The 24,987-nt window shown below is 40.0% G+C and overlaps 1 long non-coding RNA gene across 2 annotated transcripts in view; it reads right to left on the bottom strand.

The window, feature by feature from the left end:
- The window catches only part of LOC111926130 (uncharacterized), a 156,133-nt gene that overhangs the window by 17,316 nt on the left and 113,830 nt on the right, over positions 1 to 24,987 (bottom strand). The window contains exons 3-4 of one of the 2 annotated variants that reach the window (XR_015283654.1): positions 22,991 to 23,910; positions 22,085 to 22,295 (exon numbers count right to left, since the gene is read on the bottom strand). The exons of the other annotated variant lie outside the window; for it this stretch is intronic. This is a non-coding gene — a long non-coding RNA (uncharacterized LOC111926130). Of the gene's footprint in view, positions 1 to 22,084; positions 22,296 to 22,990; positions 23,911 to 24,987 lie in introns of those variants that run through there. 2 annotated transcript variants of the gene reach the window in all.

Genomic DNA, 24,987 nt, shown 5'->3' with positions numbered 1-24,987 from the left:
GATGTCACTTCGTAAAGAAACACTTGTATGTAACTTAGCAACAGCAACAACAAAAGTACTGGTAGCTCATATTCCAGACAAACAGAGAAATGTTTAAAACATTAAGTTGTTATGCAAAATCCATATAGCCCCTTTCCAGTATCTTTAACTCCTGGGGCGCAGGAAAAGCAAGACATCACCGCTCTTTCTTTCCCAGCCAACATAATGAGCCACTCTGGATTGTGTGCAACTGTTATCACAAGTTGTTGGATGTTGTCAAATCTGCATTGAGGCATTGCATCAAAAATCCTTACAACATTAATATAACAACTCTGAATAACACTGTGGCATTTCTTGAAAGGGACAATGAAAGGTTTCACGTCTGTGAAAGAGAAAGCCTGGTGGAGGCAAAAAAAAAAATAGTAAAAAAAAAAAAAAAAAGTCATTCAGCTAAACACACCCTGAGTAGTTCTAACACAAAAGTAAAAGATATACCTAAATTAGCCCTGATTTTCTCAACTGAGAAAAAATCTCAAGGTCTCAAAATTTGCAGTGAAGACTGCAAGGAGCAAAGGACAGTCAAGGGCAGAAAAAGTCAGTGTTAAATCCCATCCTCACACTCCTGACTCATGCATTTCACTGCTCTAAGCATGAGATTGTGCTGAGAATCTGCTGGTAGATTCTCCACTGGGGCTTACCCACCAGGGCCAGGACCTTTCCTAGCAATGCACAAGCAGCCCCTCTCACTCCCACACTGACCCATCTTCTCCAGGCCACCCAAGGAGCTGGCACTACATGGAGAGCCTGTAGAAATTCTGAAGTGCACCGAGGACAGGGGCAGAGCCAGAGCAACCATTATGGGTGTGCAGGCAAAATCCAAATCTGTTGCTTCAGAGAAAAAAAAATAACATGTTCGCTCTGCAAGGATGACAGAAGTTTGGCAGCAACACTGGGCAGGTGATGAAGAGAGAAAGGGGAGTCTGGCAAGGCTGCAGATTTCTGCAAAGGGGCTGAGGTTTGTCCCTCCTGCAAGAAAGGGAAAAGGGTGTGGCTGGAAAGGAGAGACCTGGACTTGCTATTCCTATTCCTGTGTTAAAGGTGGAGAGGGCATAGAGCAGAAATTGTCTGCCTCCTGAGGAAGAAGGTCCTTGCCCCCAGCTACACCACTTCACAGAGAAGGAGTGGGACATGGGTCAAGACCTTCATTCATACACCTCCAAGAGTATTTCTTCCTTAGAGAAGAAAACCAAGGCATGACAAGAAGCAGGATTTCAGAATCCTGCGTCTTACAGAAAGGGTGAAAGAGGAACCTGAAAGTTTTGGGCAAAATGTCTTCATCCCCATGCACTTGTGCAATCCTAGGAAGGAAAACAGACATCCTGCTGCTCACCCTGCTCCCACACTCAGGTGATGCTCAGCCCAGCCCCTGCCTCACCCTGCATCTGCCAGCTGACCCACTCTGCAGTTGCTCGCTAGCTTGCTCCACTCACACACATATTCTCATCTGTGTATAAATACTCAAGCCAGCAGCTGAAGCAGATCAGCCAAGTATCACCACAGCAATCTGACTCACTTCGAATAACGCAAGTGGAACACCCGGGCCCGGCCCAGCCCCGTGGGGCAGCGGTGCTGCGGGCACAGTGGTGGTCTCCAACACCCCCGGCTGGCTCTTCCCAAGGGCTCTCATCCAGCCACCTCTGCCCCCACAGCCCTGGCACGCTGAGCTTTCACCCGCCAGAAACACGGGGGGAAATTTTAACTCGGTTTTGTTAACTCTGCAGCAGCTGCCACATTGAAATCCCACCAAAAAATCTCTTAAAATGGGAAAAGTTAATATCGAAAGAGGAAGCAGGGCTCTTCAGGAATAACTTTGTCTGCTATGGGGCATTTCAGCTCCACTCCTCAAAATCTACTGTCTGCCTTATCTCACAAAAATAGGTCATTAACTTCCTTTCTCTTAGTGCTTACTCCATGTTTTAGAAGTGTATTCAAATAGCTCAGAGATAATTTAGTTCCTTCTTTCCCTCCACCCCTCTTCTTCCAAAACTTGGGCTTTAATGACAGTAATCTCCAGTACAAAATAAGAGCACAACTCAAAAGGATCTGAGACTAGAAAAAGTTGAGGAATGAAAGGCCAAATTTTCCCATTACTTACTCTGATATCACCTTAGGTTTAGGAAAAAAAAAAAATTGAGAAATTTGACGGTTACATCCTCAAAAGGAGGTAGTAGACTGTCTTCTATATGTATTCCAGATCTAAACAGCCCAAGGAATTTCCATAGAGGGACTGCCATGATGAACAGGCACAGAAATACTCCAGAGCACCCCTGGTTCATGGTCCCCTGTCCATTCTTAGGAGCACAGTACTGAGCAGGAACTCTGTGTAACCCCCCTTGTTTTCAGCTGCCTCCTTCATAATTTACAAAGTGCAGTGACCCACCTGTACCACCTTGTCCTAATCTCCCTGTTGAAATGCAATTCTTCAAAAGTTTGAGTCCAGTAAATGCAGTTACTTAATGTCATCCAAAGCGTTTAAAATGAGCATCAAAACTTCAAAATAGTGTTTAGATGGAATACAAAAATGAAAAAAGTCTCTCACTCAGCTATAACGATTAGTTGTGCATAGGAAATAACTCAAGATAGAAATTTCAAACTTTAAAGTTCAACAGATGCTGCTGAAATATGCAATATATAAGGCCATGCATTTTAAGCATAAAAAAAATTCTTTAGAAAACAAACCAAGAAGACAGTGGTGTAAATGTAACACTGGCTCAAATTTTGGGCAAAAGCATTCTTAAAATTTGTCCATTTTACAACTGTCCAGTATTATAGTAAGAGCAATTAAATCCAAAAGCAATATTTTGGCTTGTCAGCTTTAATAAGGGGGACATTGCAGAGACTCTCAGGAGAGCAGAGATCCAAGCCCAGACATCCAAGCTCAGTCTCAGACACACCATGCTTAGGTCAGAAGATTTCCATTTGCTTGGCTCTATTAGCCTAGGTAGAACAATCTGTTGTATTACTGCTTTGTGCCCAATCGAGGATGTCCCATGTAACTCTTGCTGCACCAAACCAGAAGTGAAATAAAAACCTCTGTTATCAGAAATGTGGATAATAAGCCCTATAAAAACTTTATAGGCAGCTTTTTAAATTAAAGAAGGAGAAGAGGTGGGTCCAAAGGCAAGCTAATCTGTTTGATCAAACATTGCAAAATATTATCAACATCCAAATTCCTTTTTATTCCAGGACATGTTCTTTGGATTGCATAAAGATATTACATATCCCTATATTTCAGTGTGGGTTACTGACGGTTCACAGCCCTAAAATGCAGCTTAGACCTCTTCTGCTTATGCTGTAAAAATACTCTGTGGTCTTGCTTAATAACAGTTGTGGAGAGCACAAAAATAGTCGGGGGAAAGAGCTGGGAGCAGGATGTACTGTCTCCTGGCGTAGTGCTCGGTACACGTTCCACCAAACTGCAGCTCAGGGAGCTAATGGGTGATGACACAAACACACACGTGTGCTCTCCCTCCCACCCAGGTGGTATTTTTATTTCTAACCTCCCTTTCCCTGGGTTGCAGGGAAGTTTGACGGAGCCAGTGAGCATCACATGGGATGCTGGCAGGCTCTGGCCTGAATTTTACCCACTGACCACAAGGTACAAAGCAGTTTAAAACTTAGGTTGAAGTTTTTGTTAACGAGATGTCATTATAGATGCAGGACATGAGACTGGGAGCATGTGATGAAGGCAAGCCTTCTTCCTCTGACATGATGAATTCAAGTCAGACTTGCCAGCAATAACGCTCCGCAAGAAGAAGGTTTGAGGGAGCTGTGTGGGCAAGTCCCAGGGCTTTGGTCAGCAGACACATCCCCTGCCCTACTGTCACCTGCAGTCATGACAACAGTCTTAGTGACCATTTGATTCAAAGACCACCCTGGTTAAAACAGCCTTGTGGGGGCTGCTCAATGCACTGTATGAACCTGTGGTTTAACCACTGCAGCTCTGCAGGCATCAACCTTTCTCAGACCATTCATGGCACGTACAGCACCCAAAGCACTTAAAGAAAAGCTGTAATGGAAGTAGTGTCATTGTGTATTATTCCAGAGACACAGAAATTGATTAAATGGAAACTTTAAAAATGCCTTTTTCTAATAGATATTTGTTTCATCCAGATAATGGGTTCTTTTTCAAAAATCTCTGCTAAAGGCATACATGTTCCCCATTCCTTCACCAAATCAGAGAAGAATCTAGCACAAGACATCCCAACACAACAGAACCTATTTCGTTCTCTGGAACTACGAAGCCACAGCATGAGACTCCTCCCATGTATACGAGGACCAATTTCATGGATGCCATACTCATGTAACTCACACTGAAAAAGAACTGACCAAAAAAACCCCACCTACTAGTGGAATTCTTAGATGTTTTAAGGGGGAAAAAAAAACAACTAAAAAAACAAACAAACAAATAAAAAACCCCACCAAAAGAAAAAAAAAACAACAAAAAAACCAAACAACCACCCAACCAAACAAAAAAAGGAAAATAAATGGGAGGGGGGAGAAAGAAAACAGCCCCTCCTATGCCCACATTTCTGAAGATTACCGGGATCAGAAAGTTGGATAATGAATGACACTTTAAAATGAAAAGCCATCTACGTGATATTTTTTGTGCCCTGGTAGATTTAATTCCCTTTTCAAGTACCCTCAAAAATTAATTAGGAAATGAAGGTTAGATCAAAGTTGGCATGGGAAGAAACAAGAAAACAAAATCAACCACTCATATGCCATTGAAACATTTAATCTAAACCTTCTTCTGGTTTAAAAATAGAAACTATTTATAAGACAATGCATGCTTTAATCAGAATGCAAGAAACAAGCCAGTAACTAAAAGTTCAAAATAAAGGTTTAAACTCAAACATAGTTTTGCAACTACAGTTACAGCCAGATTACAAAATTCTTTTCACACAATGCACATAGCACCCTTTGAGACTTAATGACATTCTGCAGCTGGGGTAGTATGAATCTGAGTTCTCTCTGTTCTGACTTATTTACTTCTGCAAAAAAATTCCCCATGGCAACTGGCCAAAGGGGCTTGTCTCCTCAGTGTGTGAAATGTGAGCAGATACAAACTTGACACCATATTTCATCCCCTCGCCTTCCCTCGTGTCTGCATTCCTAACTGTAAATTAAGGGGTGGCACTGGCTGTTCTGGGGTAGCAGGAAGCAGCTTATTCAGAAAGATAGGAAGTGACAAAGGAGAAAAAAAAAAACAAACCCAAAACACATTGCAATGCTTCAAGACAGTTTCTGAAACTACACTGAGATTCTTCTCGCCCATGATCAGGACAAGCTGAAATTGTGCAACAGATGATTCTCTTCTAAAAATTTGACTGTTTTTCCTTTTTTTGACCTTTTAGGGATGCGTTTATCTCTGCATCTAAACAGAAATCAGTAGAAATCTGTCAATACTTTATAATGCACATGTGTACTTGCTGCAGCACGCCTCTCAATTACGGTCTCTTTTCAGGAATGCAAGTTGGGTTTTTCCTTTGTGGAGGGTCTACTAAAACATAGAATACTTTGCAGCACAGTCTGCCAGAGCTGATTATGAAAGAGACAACTTGGAACATGGAGCCTCAAGTCGGACTTTAGAAAACAAGAGGCACCTGGGAAATTATGTGCAACTCTCAGAGACTAAATACACTCTGGCAAAACCAAAATTCCTCTAAGGACCTCAGTCAGCCAAGGGTGAAACCGTGACCTTGGACACATGTTTACCCTTCCTGGAGCTGATATGCATAATACATCTGCTATTTCAGCAAAGGGATACCATCATCCAGGTTTCCCCTCCAATTTCTGACTGAACAGCTGTTTCGTAGTGACACCAGTAAAACTTACTTAAAAGACATTTAGTTAACAATGTACATTTTCTAAGAAAACCTGAAAGAGTTTCAAAATACTGCTATCAACTTCAAAACACACTTTTATGCACCATAGTTATGGGTCTATGTCTAGCTACTGTCTTACACACTACAGATTTGCAGGCTGCCCTAGAGAAAATCATTCAATTCCTTCCAGCGTATGGAGACACCCTATTCAAATGGATATTTGTAGCTCCCAAAAATGTCAGTGCAATGGGTGTGACAATATTTTAGTTCATTTCACTTGAAATGAGGATGTCTCACTAGAAGTTTCAAGGAACAAGACCTAAACCAAAATTCTGACAGTCCAACCATGTCTTGCTTGTTGCTATTTTAAATTTAGAAACAAACAAGATCAAAAACTTTTGTTCAGTCTTGTGTGCTCTCCATGGACTGCAGAGGATGCAGCCACTGGTGTCAAGAGCAGCTCAGAGTAGCTGTGCTCACACCTCAGTTCCCCACAGGGGCTGGGATCTTGTTCAGATTGGCTGCAGAGAGGAGGCATTCCAGGACAGGGAAGCTGAGCCAGGTGAGTACAATCTGCATCCACTTATCCCAGCCTGCACAGCACTCCCCGTGCTAGCCCAAGCAAGTGAGAACAGATTAATCTATGCAAAAATTATGCCAAAAAACACTATCAGTGTAATTAACTTTACTCAAAATGTTTGCAAAGTTTAATAATTTAATTCTCATTTAAAGGAATGGAAAACGTTTTGAAGAAAAGCCCAGGAAGCTGTTACCAACAGAAGGAATCAACAGGCAAACTTCTGAAGATCTTCCTCTGCCTGTGCTAAGGCCTGCTGCAGAAAAACTCCCATTAACATCTGTGTAACAGCTACTGGATCTGTGAGATGTAGCAATCAAACATGAATGTGATTAAGGACTGGTTGGCCAGGGTTTATAACAGAAACAGAAATGCAAATGTCAGAAAGTGAATAGCAAATTAGAGCTCCCAGATTATTGTTTCAGTAGTTCTCTGCAAAACACAAAAACAAGTGATGTAAGCATTTTAAGAGGCTTAAACTGTAAATTCTTTTGGTTCTGCCAGAGAAGTGTTAGATACAGTCCCTTATGCTTGTATGAGAATACTCCTGAAGCACATACTACTGAAAGGAAAAATCAACTATCAGCTAACAAATGAAAGGAAGAGAGAGAAAAGCCAGTTCAGAAAAGCAAGAAACCTTGAAGTGCAGTTTCATTCCTGAGAGGGAATGGAAGCAGGTGAAATAGAGGGGTTTTACAACACCATCCAAAATAGGTGACAATGAGGAAGGGGAGAGGAAAAATTATTTTGCCTTTTCTCTGGGAAGCAGAGCAGCAATGCCAAGGTTTTAGATCCTAGGAACAAAATGAAAGAGGACATGTAGTCTAGGGTATTTGTAGTTCTACCTTGCCATACACATCAGTATGGCAAAAGTCATCACACTGTTTTAGTACTGCTGTCAGTGCTGTAAGGGTGTGACACAAGACTTGTTTATTCTGAGGGGGGAGAAAGGACTGCTGCGTTACTTCTTCAGCTGTTGAAGCTCCTGCCAAGAAAGAACTTGTGCATCTTCAGAACCACACACTAGCTGAAAGCTGGCAGAAAACTATATAACTGCTGTTGTCTCTGAAACATTTCCAAAACAGACCCTCCTGTTTCCTTGGCTGTGAGGAGAGGTATAGATTGTAGTACTTTCTTCACTTCTTAACACTTAAGGAGGTCTTAACTGGCCAACTGTGACCCAATTCTGCTCCTTTACAATAGCAAAAGGGTCAGAAAGAGAGTAAAAAGTATTGGCTGGGAGGCAGGGGGAGAACAGCAGAGGGGTACGTGCTTAGAGAAGTCCTGCATCAGTGTCTAAGCAGCATCTCTTGAAGGACCAGCACAGCATATCTGTTCAGAAAAGGACAGGCATGATCTCATAAGCTGAAATAATAAAAGAACATTTTGAAAGAAATAACCAAAAAAAGAAGGAATTAAGGACAGACAAATTGTTCATAAGATCTAAAACAAGAATTTGGCAATACTAAGTCAGCTGTTTCATATCATTTCAAAATAGATGGGCTTGGGTTACTTTCCTCTTTTCAAAGTTTTTTTTCCCCCTCCACAGCACCATTACTCAAGTTCGCATAAGAGGTCAAAACAACTAACAAATGGAAAAAAAATCACAAACATTAGCTGAGGTTCAAAAGGCAATTATTCTATTAGAACATGATTTTGATTTCTGTTAAAGGGACCTGCTTTACACAAATCCTGAGACAGCACAGGCTGGCACTACTACATTTATGTCAGGAGGGCCACTTTGAGTCACAGTACCTGAAGATCTGTTCCAGCTTCTCTTAAGTTCAGGCTCTGTGAGGCCTGAGTCTGTAGAGCTGGGATGAGCCAGATACTTTTTAAATGCTTTTGAGAAAACAGATCAGCACTCAACTTTTTCAAAACAGCTTTCATATTTTAAAGAGTTATCTGTTTAAATAGTGGGCTGTTGATTTTTGGCTTTTTTTTTTTTTTTTTATAATAGAGAATATTTTCTAAAGGAATTGTCACTTGGAGAGTGGGTGACATGGGCTGACTGAAAAGCTCTCCCTGTAGATGCAAAATCCAAAGGAAGTATCAGGCACCATACCAGATATTCTCAAATTTACTTAAAACATGAGTTAATTTTTTGTCCTACAAAGGTCTTTGAGTATACTGTGCAGCAACTAGGATTCCACAAATGACTTAAACTACCCAACTCAATGTACTGAATGCATGCTAGTTGTCCCAAGGATTTATACACAAGCCTCCCTAATTTCACAACAGCGTCTTTAACAGCCTGTGCACCATCCTCCCAGAGCAGGGTTTTCTCCCCACACTTTACTCACATTCACCACTTCACTCCACCCTTTGATTCTGTGTTCCTGAAGGTCAGTGTTTCACATTCACCCCAGTACTTAGGCATATGATGATGGAGGACAAAGCTGCTAACAGTCTCCAGAACAGGGAAGCCTCTGTCCCTTTCCAAGCAAGACAGGAAAGTGCTGTTCCAGAGTTGTGAAGATTCAAATTTTAAGTGAACTTTTACAATTCTACAACAGAAGTTGTCAAGTTTCTCTAACCTGGAAAACAATCAGCCCACAGGGCATTACTCTCCCTAGCATTTCTTTTTCAGAGAGGGTGAGACCTCTTTGAAACCTCCACAGCTGTTCACTGAGGTTGGCCCAGCCCCTCAGAGATGTCCCCATCATTTGATAACTCAAATCAAGCTCACTTTGATTTTGCCCTCAGACTCCCACTTTAGCATGAGTTAAGCCCATCTAGACAAATAGATTCATTGAAGTTCTTGTAACCTCCATGCCTAACAGATTCAGCAAAAATAAAAAGCTGAAAGTCCTTTGAGAAGCTTTCACTTCCATTTGCTAACCACAAGGATCATACTGAGTAAGGAATTTTGACTGCATTAGACTTTGTTTTTAAATTATAAATAAAGAACAAGTCTCAGGTCTTTTGCTCCTGAGGAAAATAAGGTGGAATAAATGTTGCATAATTTTCACTCTTGTTGATATATTCAGCTGGCATTTATACCACTGGGACCCATATTGTCATCCATGAGCTTGGCACTTCGGCAACCCTGAATCGCTGAGCAAGAATTTAAATCAGAGTTGAGGCTCTTGTCTCAGCAACATCCCACCAAACAGTTCTCAGATGGCAGAAATTTACAGAGGCAGAAGAGTGAGATAATAGCACTCCCCCAGACTGATCATGAGAAATGCACTGGAGTTTAGGCATTCCCCCCATCTTGCTGTCCTCTGGTGGACTTTTTTCAAATCAGTCTGCCACATTTGACAGGAGATGCCAAGTAACATCAAGTTTCTGAGAAATCAATAGAGATGTCTGCCTGCAGAGCGAGAGCTTCCTTCCTCACTCCTGGTATTATAATCTAAAACAGCACTCAGCTGTAGTAGGATTTCAGAGTATTTCAATTTCCATTCTGACATGCAGCACAAGAGTGCCTATGGAGCCAAAAGAATTTGGGCCAAACCACTAAGGGTTTTCATCTTTACTAACATGCACTTGACCACACACTTCTGGGCAAGGCATGTAGGTCAGCATTGCTTATATCAGCTTACTGTAAAGACCACAGACTTGTAAATTGTGAAGTTTAGTCCCACACAGAATTGGGAAGGAAAGGAACTTCTGCTGATGTTGTGCTGAGTAGCTTCTTTTTTTCTTTTTTTTTTCCCAATAAAGGAAGTGTCCTCATAATAGTAACATTGTTGGATGTATTTACTATCAAGCTCACCAAGGCACTTGCTTTTCCTTTCTATGTTATTTGTACCTTTCTCCACAATCATACTAGCAACTGAGCAAACATCATTCCAGCTTTGAGGGAGCAAGTTAAAAATGCTGTCTCCTACTCAAAATATGTTCTGCTCATTTGGAACAAGTCTATGCTACAGCTCTTCAGCACTTCACACCCATCGGTCTCAAAGGACTTCACTCTCAGAGAAAGAGCATGTGCAACTTTGCAACTTCCCTTCTGAATAGATAACCAGTTTTGGAAGTGGGGAAATATGTACCAACTCTTTTTGAAACTGGTAGCCTAGAGTTAGACTTCTAGGACTATTCACTTTTCCAGAGATAGAAAACTTCCATTATGCATTTTCAAAAATGGATATTCAAAATCTCTGACTTTCAGCACTTTTTTAGGTATTAATGTTTATTTTTAAAATATTGGCACTCATACCTTTTTCAGAAAGTCATCCAGGTAAATTAAAAGATAATTTTTGGTACAAGTTATTTATTTAGGCATAAACATTAACTAAGTATTTATTCATGTCTGAAAATACAAAAGTAGTGATTTGCACTGATAATAGGGAGACAAATTATCATTCTCTACAACTGAATCTTAAATCTATAAACAAAGGTTCCCCAAAAGCAGCAAGATGATACACAGAAACAAACACACACTTGTGCACACACATTTTTAGGAGAGGGACCAAGGACAATGGTACCTGCCTCCATTGCTAACCCCCATCCAGCCAATTCCTAGTTTCCAAAGATTGCTCTCCCTACCAAAGCCCTTTAATGAAGCTAGCTAGTAAATTGCAAAGACTTAAAAGAAAATACAAAATAATGATCATTCTGGGTATGTCCTTATTCTGGATAATAGGAATTTTATCTCAATAAAGACTGGCTTAAAATTCCCTTACCAGAGAAGATTTCAAATGATTGATCAAAATTCTGCTTCAGGTATCAGAGTAGTAACAGCACGGTTACAATCCCAACCCCACAAATTATAAATATCAGTTTCATCTATAAACCCAGCCTTTCATCTTATTGTTCCAATACAGCTTGATCCAGTTTGGCTCCTTCCTGAGCTTCCTGGCTTCCAGGCTGAGTTGAAACCCAGCCTGAACACATGCAACGTTCTTCATTTTACCTCATAAACACCATGCTCCTAGACATTAGTGGAATTGCATTTGAATGCAATACTCTGGGGTAAAGCAAATGCAATGAAACATTCCCATATGTAATAATCACTCTAACAATGATATTAAAAATAATCTCTCCAACAGTGATATTAAAATGCTTACCTCCTACCACCATGACAAGGCGGAGCTATAGCCCATGCCAGACCAACTGGATACAGTAGTTTAACACTGTCTTGGTGGACATATCTGGATCTAGGACTCAGCTCAATATATAGCAAAATGAACAGGATAGGGAAATTGTTTGCAAAATGCAAATTAATGCTCTCCCAAGACCCCAAAAATATCTAATTCTGGTTTTGATATGGGCCACTATCCACAACAAATAGAACAAATTAATATTTTTTCACATAATAAAGATCAGAAATTGCTGTCTTCATAGAGGCATTCATTGCCCCTTGAAAGACCAGAAAGTCAAGGAACTGCCATATCATAGGAAAAAGTTCAGCTTTCCATCATGATCCTCCAACAATATAGATCAATTCTTGCCATCTGCAAGGAGTCCACATCCAAATGCATCAGTCCACTGGACTTTCATGAGCACAATGAACAGTTTTCCTTTGTCTACTTGCTTATTTAAATTCTAGATAATAAAAATAAAAAATAACTAAGAAGAATTCAAGACTTAGACTTATTTTCCCCTCTCAAAGGAAGATTCTTAAATAATTTGCAATCTTAATTAGTATGCAGGAGTATAGTAAAGTACAAGGAAATAAAAATTCCAGCATAACTAAAGCAGGTTGTGTGGAAAATATAAACAACTTGATTCAGTAAGCATGCAAGGGATTGAGGCCTGTTTGTCACCAGATCTGCCCAAGCTTCCCCCTGGAGTGAAACTCAAGAAGCATACATGGACAAAAGCATGTCAGGGCTTGGTTGGGAAGCCAATACAAGAATAGCTGCAGTAGTAACAGTGTTCCACATTCACCAGGATCTTGGGTTACCAAGATAAATTCAGCTACAAGACTCACCCTCGTGAATTCTTAACCCTTTCACTGCAGGATCTCTTCGCACATGGCAGTGGGGGGAGTGCAGAGAGTGAATGCTAGTGAACCTTGGGAGGGGCTGTTTCTTCTGGCTGACAGTGATACATCTGCTATCACTCAGATTTAATCTTTCTAGAAATTTAAAGTCTTATTTAGGAGGTAATGGATATTGTGTGGTTATAAAGGACTTTGCCATTAAACCATACTGATGTGATTAAGCTGGTTATTTTCCTCACATACTGAGGCATAAGACCTGCTTATCTCACCCTCCACAAATGAAAAATTAAAATAGCAATTTAAAAAAAAAATGTTTGTTTATACTTCTTCCAGGCCACTTTTTGAAAGATTTCACTTTCTTCAACTAATAAAGGACATCATTTGAGGTAGTGGCTTTCTTTTCCAGTTTCCAGATGACCTGCTAGCTGCAGTGTTAACAAATGGCAGCTACAATTTTCTAATCTTTCTGAATTATAATATTAAAAAACAATTATTTCAATTTTTTTGGTTTTATGCTAGCTGGGACCTCTAATCTCTACTTTCAACAATTTGTTAGTGAAGACAATACAGAGGAAAGAATATTCCATCACCAAGACATCTCATTAAATTTCTTCTTTTAAAAATATATTAAATAAGACCTCTTAATAAATGCTTTGTTGTGTGCTTGACTGAGGGTTTTTAAAAAAATCTTTTTTGTATTTGTTGTACAAGAAGCAGATAGAGTGTAATATTCAAAAAAAAAAAGCTTGTATTTTTTTTTTTTTTTAAATTGATCACAAGAAATAGAGGAAATACTGCAACAAAGCCTACTCATGCATTAGTCAGGTTCAAAACCTATCAATGAGTCAAATTTGAGCTGTGTTTCTATCAACAGAGGCTTGCTGCATTCTTTCTCTTCCAGAATTTTATTCTGTGACCACTCTGTCAGTGTCAATGCTTCATGTGTAACATGGGGACCCATAAATAGTTCTCTCCATGAAAACTGTAGGAATAGAGCCATTAATTTTGGGATAAGTGAAAAACACTGAAGACACTCAATGAGATGATGATGAACATGCAATTTTCAAGACAGAAAAACTCACAGTAAGTATCAAGACTTGTAGTCCACTGAGAAGGATACAGAATTAAGAGTCAGGTTTGTGCCAGATAGCTCTCCACAACAGAGAATACTGAAAGCTCCTTGTGGCCTCTTAGCAAAAGGGTAGGTGTTGGCATACCTTTCTCCTTCCAAACAGCTTTTTTAAGGCTACAGTGGAAAAATCCCTGATAACAGACTGAAACCAGTACCATGTGCAAGAGCTGTGAGGGCCAGCTCGATCCTAGCAGCAGGATCTGCTAGCAGGATCTCAGATCCAAGCAGTCAGGTTGAATCCCACCCTGAACTCTTCACCTCCTCTCCAGCACGCTTCCCCTCTAAATATAAACTGCACTGCTGACATGATTGCAGCTGGCACTAATCTTTTCAGATGTTTTCCATGTTGTCCTTGGTTTTGTTTGCTATGTTAAATCAGGCAAAATTCTGCTTTAAGCAACAAAGAAGAAGCAAAAATGTATGTATGAAACAAAAAATATAGATAAAAAACATGGGAACCAACAGATGGGTGTAGGAAGGGAGGAAAAGAGATTAATAGAAAGCAAGATATTTGATGAGCCTGAATTAAGTTGAGCTAATAATATTCATCTGAAACATTAAATATCTTGCAAGTGTTAGAATCTCTTTCATCTGTAATTCTAATGGAAACAAAGCTGTACACTGTGAACAAACATATTTGCACCAGAGATATTTGAACTCTTATTACTCAACAAACTAGTCAGAGTTGAAATTCCCTTGGTACTTGAGCAGCTAGAAGGAAAACCTACAGGAGAAAAATTACAGACAGCAATTGCCTGCAGCTTGTGTCATTCAGTGGAACTACACAAGCTTCAGCTAAATTCTGTGTACACGGTGGTGGGAGTACATAAAAATTTAAAAATTACAAGCTTTTCAAAGAACTCACAGCAAAATGCAAACTAGGATGAATAAAAGCAGAAATTATGTATCCTGGCAGAGGAGCTCTCATGCTATTAGATCTCTAGCTTCTTCATGAAAAGACACCTAAAGAGATAGCAATGAGGCCGCTTCTTTCTCTGTTGCAGAGTTGTGAACACTGCCATGGTATGCAGACAATCCAGGGGTGGCTCAGCAATCATCCAGAATTTCTCTGTGTCACTCCTGATTTTTCCATTGCCATAAAAATAGTGGGGGTGTGAGTTTTGGAGGTGAGGCAGCAGGAACAGCGTTCTGAGCCAAAGAAAGGGAACAGAGAAGGGCCTGCTAAAAAACTATACCAACCCAAAACACACATGTGAAAAAATGCCAATATTAGCTGAGCAGCAAGTGGACCAAGGAGAGCTGAAAAATGCCAGAGCCCTGTTTTTCTTATATATCCATCTGTCACTAACTGCAACCTTACAAAGAGAACAAGGTTCTGTATTGAAGGGAAGTTTAGGAGACAATGTGCCTGCAGTGGCATCCACTGCATGTTACAGTTCCTCCCACACAGCGCCTGCATGGCCAAGCTGGAGGGCAAATGGTTAAAAGGCATCATCAATTTTCATTAAACAGCTGAAGCTCAAGTACCTACATGCTCTAGATGTATTTAGTTGTCATTCTGTGGGCTGCTGTGCTTTTCGTCATGACTACCAATAAACAAGCTTTTCCATTAATATTTTACACAATTTTCTTACATCTCCTCCTTCTTTTAACATTGCATGCCACTTTATTCACCCAAACTCTTGCACAAACATACAGGGAGAGGAGGGAAAGGGGCTGTTGCTGTTTGAACTAGTGTGGTGCTCATCATAAAATGTTTGGGCAGAAGCTAGTGTACAAAATCATGGAACCATATCAAGCTGGAATGAGCATAAATTTATGTATTTGAATGATTGTTGCATGCTCAAAAGGAACTTTAAACGTGTAGCTTTATCACGGTGATAGCTTCTGTTTCTCTTTCTTCAGATGGACATTTACCTCAAAGACTGACCCTATGCACATGAAAGGTCATTCAGCTGTAAAGACAAGTGAGGAAGGTAACAAAATAATACTAGCAAAAGGAGGATTTGGTTGTTTGGAAAACAATAATAATGTCCCTACATTTGTAAAGGACCATGCCCTGTGAGCTTTGTTTTGCTCCCAGTTCAAACAGCCCTCTCTCTGCCTCCAGGAGCATAAGGATAACCAACAAAATCCCTGCTGAGGGCTACTGTGCACATGCTTGAATGCATGACAACTCTTTAATGCATTTAAGAGTTAGTAACATGATGTATATTATAAGTAAAAAGAATAGGACCGTTTTGTGCCTTAAAATGTCTCCAAATACTATGCTTCAGGACACAAACAGATTCCCTTCAGTAGTCAGTCTAATTTATATCCTCTATGCCACATTATGCAATGACCAGTTGCTCATAAAGAGCCTTTCTTGCTGGAAAGCACTAGATATTCATTGCCACTTGGGTACTAGGACTCAAATTGCCAGATTTGGAAAACAAACCACAGCTCCCGTGTTTCTGTGATATGTCCTTAGTTAGAAAAGGATAAAATAATGCAGAGACTAATGGGCTATTAACTGTCCTGCCAGATAACTAGTACTACACCAGTAATTTCAGTTAACTCTTCTTTACAGGGTCCAGAAAGAAATCCCAGACTCCCAGCACATCCCCCTGCACAAGGTTGCTCCCTTGCCACAGCAAGATCTGTAAAATAAAACTGTCTGCACCTCTCCCATTCCATTGCAAGTTAATATTTGGCTGCAAATGCACTCCTTCCCCTTCCAGTGGAAATTTAAGCTAACAGATCTGGGAATGTCTGGAAATCACTGAGGGCGCACACTGCTTTCCTCAAGCCCTGCTGAGAGGGGAAAGCACAAGGCAAGAACAGTCACAGCTTCTGCAGCTTCAGGACTGCTGCAAATTTTCTGCTCTCTTTCCTGTTCAAAGCTGTGACATCTGGGGTTTCAAACTAGCACCAACAAGAATTTCTAATTTGTCTCTAATCACATACAGGTAAAGGTATCTCAGCTCAATAAATCAAGATTACTGACTCATGCACTAGCTTAGAAGTATTCCTTTTTGTTCTTATGAAGGGAGGGAAGGAGGAAAGGAGGGAGGGAATAGGGGGGAAAGGTGCAAGATTTCCCGTAGGCTGTTAATATGCATAAGCAATTAATTTTTCTTAACTGGCTGAAAAACTAATTGAAATGGAGCAGAAAACCAAAATCTATTGAAAACAAACAAAAAGCATAAAGACCAACCTAGACGGTGAGTGCTATGTATGTGGTACATATGGGGAGTTTTAGGTATGAACTGCTGATAATTATTGCTGATGGCAGAAGTTCGATTAACACTGCTCAGAGCTGGCAGGGCTCCTGCTCCGAGGGCAGATTTCCGAGGACTGCAAGGCTCGGCGCTGAACGCTCCAAGTGTGCCGTAAGGGGGTGGAAGGGCTCTGTGTAATTACACTTCTTGCCAGCCTACAAAAACAACAGCCATGCGCCGCTCCAGCCCAAATATAAAATCTGGCAGAAGGGGACTAGACATTCACACTAATCTGCTGGCCTTCTGTTTCAAATGGCACGTGCTTGTAAACAAACAAACAAAAGTACATTTGGGGTTTCAGACTATGACAAGAAGAAAAATGAGACTTTTTTTTTTAATGCATGGGCTGAAATCTTAATATGCAAACCATCAGTCAAACTCTAATTGCCTAAATTACTAAAAATGCCTTGCAAAATTACAGCAAACACTCTACCTAATGACTAACATGAAGATATTAAACTGCAAATTAATGACGACTCTGCTATAACATTAACAAAAGAGACTTCAGAAAAATGAAAAATTAGATCATTCTGGAGAGCAGATAGGAAAATGCACAACTTTCATGCATTGCCTACATGTTTGCAATGAAAACCACACAAAATTTGCCTGAGTTCAGATTTCATTGCAAACATGAAACTTAGCTCAAGGGAAAATTTGCTAATGTTTGCATAACTATTCAGTCAGCTGGGGCCCAGCCTCAAGCAAAGCTTTATGATCTAAAGAACTATAAGAAATGTATAGTTTCACATCAAAACTCAGTGAAATGGGGAAAAAAACTGACAGTTTCATTTTGATTTATGGTGACATTTTAAATAAAACTTCAGAGGCAAATGTAATAACAACACAGACTACAAGAGCACAAGTGAGGACTGAGGATGATGTGCTGCCTAAAATAATCATAACAATTTTTTGAAGTTTAATCTTGCTCTAACAAGGCCTGTCAGAATAAAAGCAGTTCTCACTTTCACAACACACCTTGAGGGACATGGCAGGGGGCACCCCCAGTTCCATGTGTTAGGTAAGAAATCGAGGCACAATGGTTACACATGAGTAATAAAGCTTGACTGTGAACTTAATTTCTCATCTAAACATCCTTCCTCTCACTCAGATTTGGTTCTGCATGTAAAGCAAATCACATACACACACACACACACCTGTTTTAATCAGCCCGTTAACTCCAAAGCCAAACAGAGTCTCACCAGTCTCACTTTGCACATACTCTGAGCAAATCACTCAGGTAGGTTCCACATCCAGTTAGCCACTTGGATATCCTCACATCTTCCTATCACCATCTGGTCCCATCTATTTTCATGCCATACTTTCTAAAGCAGTTTGCTTCCCTGTTTCTGCTTCTGCCTTATTGAGTCATTCTGGGCTTTGACATCACTGCTGTTGAATTCAGCCTGCCGGGGATATTCAGTGATGGAAACTTTAATGCGCAATCAGACTGGCCTAAAAAATAGTTGGCAACCCTATAGCTGCCAAAAAAAAATTGTATTGAGTGTTCCTTTATACAGAGTCACTAAAACACCCTCCGACATACTGCACAACCAGAGGCTCCCCTTAAGTGAAAAGAAAAATAACAGTAAATGTATGTTTTGTATGTCAAAGTAGGATTTTACATTGAGATAAGTAACAGAAGAAGCATGGCTTATTTTTGTCTCAGTATGCATAATTACAGTCAGACATATAAACTGTCAACACACTGCTGGGGAGGAGGGGGAGAGTAGAAGGGGATTTTTATGGCAGAGGGAAAGGAATGATTTTCTGGTTTGCTTTGGTTTTACAGTCAGCTAGTTATCACAAGATCTATATTTCTTATGTCAGAGAAAAAAAAAATAAATTCTCCATTTTATGGTGAGAACATAGCTTTTTACCTCCCCCATGTGAAGGTAATGATGGAAACATTAACAGTCACTCTCCTTTGAGAGTAATTTATTCCTGGGATAGAGTAGGCTCTGCCAGCAAGATTACATTCAAAAGTGAACAATATTAGAAAATCCCAATGACAAGAACTATTTAGCAAATTACACAGCTAAGAAGAATGTTCTGACTAATTTTGGTCCCCAAGTTAGAAAATGTTAAAAGGTTGAATTCACCAAATGGAAAGATCACTTGGCCCAGATTATAAAATACACAACAGTTTCTTATGACACTATTTAAACCAGCACAAAGGTCTAAATCACATAAGAGAGGGACATTTTTATTCAGAAGCATTTTGGAAAACCGGAGCAACAGCCACATTGCAGCTCAAAAATCTGAGGTAGCACGAGCTCAAAGTGAGCCTCCACACATTCTGGTTCTGCAGAGTCAGACCTAGAATGAGTATAGCTGCATCTCTTCAGCTACTTAGCAGGCTCTGTGAGATCCCCTATAGCACCACTCTAACCCAGCAACATTTTCCATTTCCAGCTCCATCTCTGCTAAAACAAGCATCTTGTAGCCCCCCACCATGTCCGCTTTAGCAGGGTGTGGAATGTGCTTTGCACTCAGTATAAATCAGCTCCAAAAGCAGACACAGACCCTGGAGTCACTTGGGTGTCACAACTTTAAATTATGCCTAAATTTCATTTTAAACCTGAGCCAGGGTCACCGCCTGTCCTGATTCACTCCTCTATTGTATCACCCCAGCAACAGCTGGTAGATATGCTCTGAGAGGCTTGTCTCTTGGCACCTAGTGGAAAACTCTCTTTCCTTGTATGAGGAATTGATCCAATTCTTTCTTTTGCTTTATTCTGTGCAGCATATCAGGTGAGCCTCACCGATACCACCTGAACTGACCAGGACATTGTTAACACCCAAAGAACAGAAATTCTGGTTCTGGGATAAAGCAAAGTCTCAGAGTGACCTACTATAAACCCATTTATATTACACTCTGGATTGAAGGCACGTGATTCTGTCAAATGAGGTATCAAGTAAAGGAGCACTGTCAGCAGCCATTGCTTTTCTAAACTGTTTCAATAAATCTGCAGTGTTTCCTTAAACATCTAAGCCTCTCAAAACCCCTCTGCAATTTTCTTTTCCTACATGTACAGTATGCCATAGAGACAATCAAAAATAAATTACTCTTCCTTGAAACGATGGGCACTTGGCAACAACGGCTAGAGTTTCTCAAGGCAAATTCAAGAGCAGACAGGCTAAACAGACTGAGAGTCATAAGCTAGACAAAAATAAAAAGTGGCCAAAGGGAGCCAAAACTCTGACACAGGGAGTGCATCCAAATTTTAATGAACTAGTTAAATCAGCAAATCCTGGAAATTCAGGATTCACCCAATAAACTCAGACTTTGTCCCCTAGATTTCCATTAAGTGATGAGATATTTTAAAAAGGTCTTAGGTCTTCTTGGCCAGGCCATTTTTCCTCCCCTCCCCATTTTTTTTTTTTTTTTTTTTTTTTTTTTTTTTTTTTGGTAGGGAATGAGTAACTTCCAAGCACCATAGGCCAACCAGAGCTACATATGTTTTATGTACATAAATGATCATAAGAAGTCAAACACAGAGGGCCATTTTGTATTATTGTAATTACAGTTGATAGACTCCAGAAGAACAGGCTATATGACACGTCAAAGGATGAAGACGCGAGCTTAAACTATGCACTTGGTGTGAGCTTCATAATTATGCACTCTGAGTCTCTCAGAGCTACAGGCCATCAGCCAAGAGCTACATAACTCATTTGGCAGCAAACAGGTACTGAAAAAAGCCCATCAAAATCCATCATCAGCTTTTTTTCTTTTTTTTCAAGGAATGGCTTCCATACTTTGGAAATGTCTTTAAGTCCCCTGGCTGCCATAGCTAAGTCACTTTGCAGCCTTGGCCACTGTTTCTAGAAGCATCTAGAATGAACCTTTTCTGCCATGCTGAAAAGGCAAGTTCCTGACTTTACCTCATAAAAAGTCTTTTCTTCTCTTCCCTCACTCATTCTTCACCACAGTACCAAGTAATTCCATTTTTAGGACAAAAGGAAGTGTCAAGAGAGACTGTCAAGGGTGGTATAGCACAGAGCTGACCCACCACAGCTTTACATACATTTAATAAAACAATTATCTTCAAAGCCTTTTGTTTTCTCAAAATAGAAGACTTCAACCAGGAAGCAATATGAAAAAAGGGAGAAAATGCAGTTATTAGTGAGACAGAAAACAGTAGGTTTGCTGCTGCTGCCAGGCTGGGGAAAACATAAATGCTGGAAAACATTTCAGCAAAAAAGGGGTTTCTTTTTGCTATTATTTATATAAATACTAAGTGAGAAATTTTTATTCACAATTTTTTTTTGATAACAGACCATAGCATCATTTCAAAGCTGCTGGTAAATATTTCAAAACACAATTGAATAAAGTAATGCAGGTCTAAACATTTAGCCTTTTGTTGTTTTGATCCTGTCAACCTTTTTTGTGGCAAATGTTTCTCCAGCAGCATTCAGGTCTGCATCTGTGGCCCTACTCATTTATCTTGCTTTGAAAAAAAAAAATCCACTTTTGGAAGATGGGCAACCAACTTTGGCGTTCTGATCTTGTAAAGAATCATGCAGACACAAAAGTATTGCATTGATCATGTCCATGAGTTAAATGCAGAAGGACAGACTGTGACATCACATTCAAGAACTGAATTAAAGAAAAGGTACAAGAAAGGCCTTGCCAAATCAAGTCCTCTCCACAGCACCCTAATAGGGAAAGGACCTGTATTATAGAAAGCCTCATAACCTTTATCAGCTGTAATCCCTATTGTCAAAATTCCCAGCAGAAATCACAAGTGGGCTGAATCCCTGGTATCCAGAGAAGTCAGTCACCTGTCATTAACAGTGTCCTGTAGGCATCTCGATGATGTCAGGTTCAAATAAATGTGTTTCACAAACATCATTAATACCCTGATCTTTTGCAGCTTTCCTAAAAACACACAATTTACAAATACTCCAGAGAGAATTTTCGTATGTGTAACCCACAGGTTATACATATGAAAAACATATATAAAGCAAAGCACATTTCTGCAGGAGCACGGCATTTTTCACGTTTGCCAGAGGCGCATGAGGGAAATGTATCACCAAGATCCCTCACTTTTGATCTCCAGTACTCCTGGCTCTCCTCTCAATATGCCAAAAGCTCTCCTGCTCCTAATTTTCCACTGCACTGTCAGTGTACAAGTCCTAGGAAGAAGAAATCAGATGCAGAAGCTGTTTTCAATTTCTGCTGCAGAGTTGAGATTTGAGAGAGGTGCACAACACCCACATTACCATACTTTGTATTATGTAGGAGCAAATGCAGCCCATGTTTGACAGGAGCAGTGGGGTAGCTGCCAGCACACCCCATGGCAGAGGCACACACCACCACCTCCAGGACGAGGAACTGATATAAACCCAGCAAACCAACATCTTCACAGAGAACTAATTATAGAGGAGGCAGAGTCTTACCAAAATTATTTTAATAGTGTAATGTTAACAACATACACCACAGCATGGCATACTTTTCCCCACATGACAGTGACTGAGTGCCATCATTGTCACATATCAGGATCTTTCTAAAAAAGGATAGGAAAGGTTGGCATGAACTCCAGCAAGATATTCGAATTTAAGCAGCTGTGTAGTTTCTTTGTCTTTAGTCGGCCTTGGGCAACATCTGAAAGTGAAAGGATAAGAACAATAAATCTGGATGTCACAACAAAGGGTTCATCTGTAAACAGCAACCTGACAAATCCAACAGACTAGTCTGGTAACTACGACAAAATAAGAAATTAAATCTCCAGTAGATCATTTGCAGAACTGGCTGCATGAAACTTGTCTCAATGGTGCCTTTATATGTTTACATGTGCATGCATACATGTATAAAATCACTTATCAGCAGATTTTTAAACTTATTTTCAGCCACAAGAATTCAGTAAGTGGTATCATTTTAGATAAACCACCAGCAGTGCAGAGAAAATTAAGTTTAAATAAAGCAAAATCTTGCTCAGACTTTTCTTTATGCTCCTCCAAATTTGGAGATAATTACTACCAGCAAGAGAAGGATTTCTTGCACTCTCCTTTTAATAAATAGAAAAGCCTAGATGACAGATTGCATATAATTATCACTATATGTACTCAAATATCTTTTTGCATGCTCAGAACATACAGGCTGAACCATGCAACCTCAGAACTGCTCCAGCTTGCCAAATTCCAGGATGCAAGTTGTAACAGTGGTGCAATGAAGCTGTACTGCCCTACAGTAACTTGATAGCAGGGATGACTCTAGTACTGTTTGTTTCCTGTGTCAAACCACAGCAACATCCACTCATGACTACTGCTAGTAACAAAAGCTGGAAAAACATCACTCACCATTGCAGATGCACAGTCATAGGTGCTCCAGGCTTCTACATTTATTCTAAAAGGCCATTTTGAAAATTGGTGATGGTGAATTTCTTGGCTTCAGATGCTGCCTCAGCCCTTCTGATTCTCCAGTAATAATTATAATAGCTTTCCAAATGAGCAAACTGGTAAGTACTGGACCAAAAATACAGCACAGGAATAGTCCCATGGAGATCAGTGGACTACCCAAATGCATTAAATTTAGCAGGAATGGTGCCATATGAATATTCATTTGTCTTCCCATCGATCAACTAAAATTCTCACAAGGTCTTGAAGGACACATTTCCTTTTGGCAGAAAATACCCCCAGTTCTTTGCTTTTCAGGGGGCTGAAGATAAAACGAGGATAGTCTGTATGCAAAGAATTGCTTTTAATTTTGTCCCACTGAACTTCCAGGACCCACAATGAGAGGTTAAAATGCATCCATGACTTGGATTTGGTTGTTTCCAAATAGTTATTACTTTTCCCTGACTGTTGGCATCTAAAAAATTAAATAATAAAATAAAAAATAATAATATAATCATGCTTTATTAACGAGGCTTTAGATACAAGTCAAATTCTTCAATTTGAAAGAAAAACCCTATACAGAAGAAAGAAAACTTCTTAACTGGTCTGCATCTTGGAAATATCTTTTAAAAACCACAATTCACATAAGTTATTTGTGATACAGTCAGGTATATCTCAAAATCTAATCTCCATTTAGATGTTGAGAGTACATTGCATCAAGCACCTACTAAACAACCAACAAAACTGTTTTTCTCTTCTCCAGATCAATATTAGATGCACATATCAGCTATACATTGCTGCATGGGTATCATTAGAAGTATGTTCCCAGTCTATGTACCCATTTCACAGCAGGGTACACAAACTTGCATTGGTTTCTGCTGCATCTGCCAAAAGATTCAGAATGACACAGAACTTTAAATCAGAAAACGTGCTAGGCATTTAAAACCTTGTTCAGCTCTATTTTTTATTTCTAGATTAATGAATAATAACACCCCATTTGTGTGTTTCATTATGAAATATAATATGCTCACATAGACCTAATCACAGAGTCCATCGAGTAAGCAAAATTCAAAGGAAGGCAATAAAGGCTATTAGAGTACAACAATAGCATAAGAATCACAGATGACTTCCCCTGAATTTCAAACCTTCTTGGTAGCTGCCCTAAATGAACTGGATCACAAACCTCTGAAGAACAGATTTGCAACCCCTACCCAGGCTCAACAGCCATAAGATCTTCCATTCATTACAGGACCATCTAAATAACTTCATCAAAAACACTGCTCTGTTTGAAGACAAGTTCCTACAGGGATTTCATCCACATGCATGAGAAGAGAAAATAAGATTTCTTTTATGATGAAGGCAGTAAGCAGAGGAAGAACAGAATTGTTGGAGAGATCCATGGATCAAGGTCAGTTCAAAAGGCTGCTCACTTCAGTAAATCCTGACACAGGCAGGCACAGCCTGTAGTTTCCAAGCAGTTCAAGCAGAGACTCTGTGTAGAGCAAACACCTTCCTGAGGCAGAAGCTGCAGAGCAACCTCAGTACCTGGCTTTAGGAGACCCAGCCACCACTCCCCAGCCATGCTATGGCTCCAGGACACCTGAGCACACTCTGTAGTGACTTTGGACCCTGCTGTCTCCCACTTTTCAAATGCTGCTGGTCCCCTAATGATGGTATGGGTCTTGTGTCTTGTGTCATATAAAAATACACTGTTCACAGGGTCAGACAGGTGGGTCACCACTGAGGCAGAGCCTCTTACAGTTCTCCATGGAATTTGTGTTCAAAGGCAAGTCTTATGATATTTAATTATGAAGAAAGAAAAAAAAAATCAGAAGCTGTATTACAAGACCTGATCCTTCTGTTCAGAGCTTCTCAGCTGTGTATGATGGCCAAGCATCCAGTCTTTAACACATTTGACTATTGCTGTCCTCTAGAAGAGAGTCATCAGCTCTAATGGCTTT

Source organism: Cyanistes caeruleus, chromosome 2 (assembly GCF_971803275.1).
Source record: "Cyanistes caeruleus chromosome 2, bCyaCae1.hap1.1, whole genome shotgun sequence".
Lineage (NCBI taxonomy): Eukaryota > Metazoa > Chordata > Aves > Passeriformes > Paridae > Cyanistes > Cyanistes caeruleus.
The sequence above is the reverse complement of the archived record's forward strand: the minus strand, read 5'-3'. Positions and strand labels throughout refer to the sequence as shown.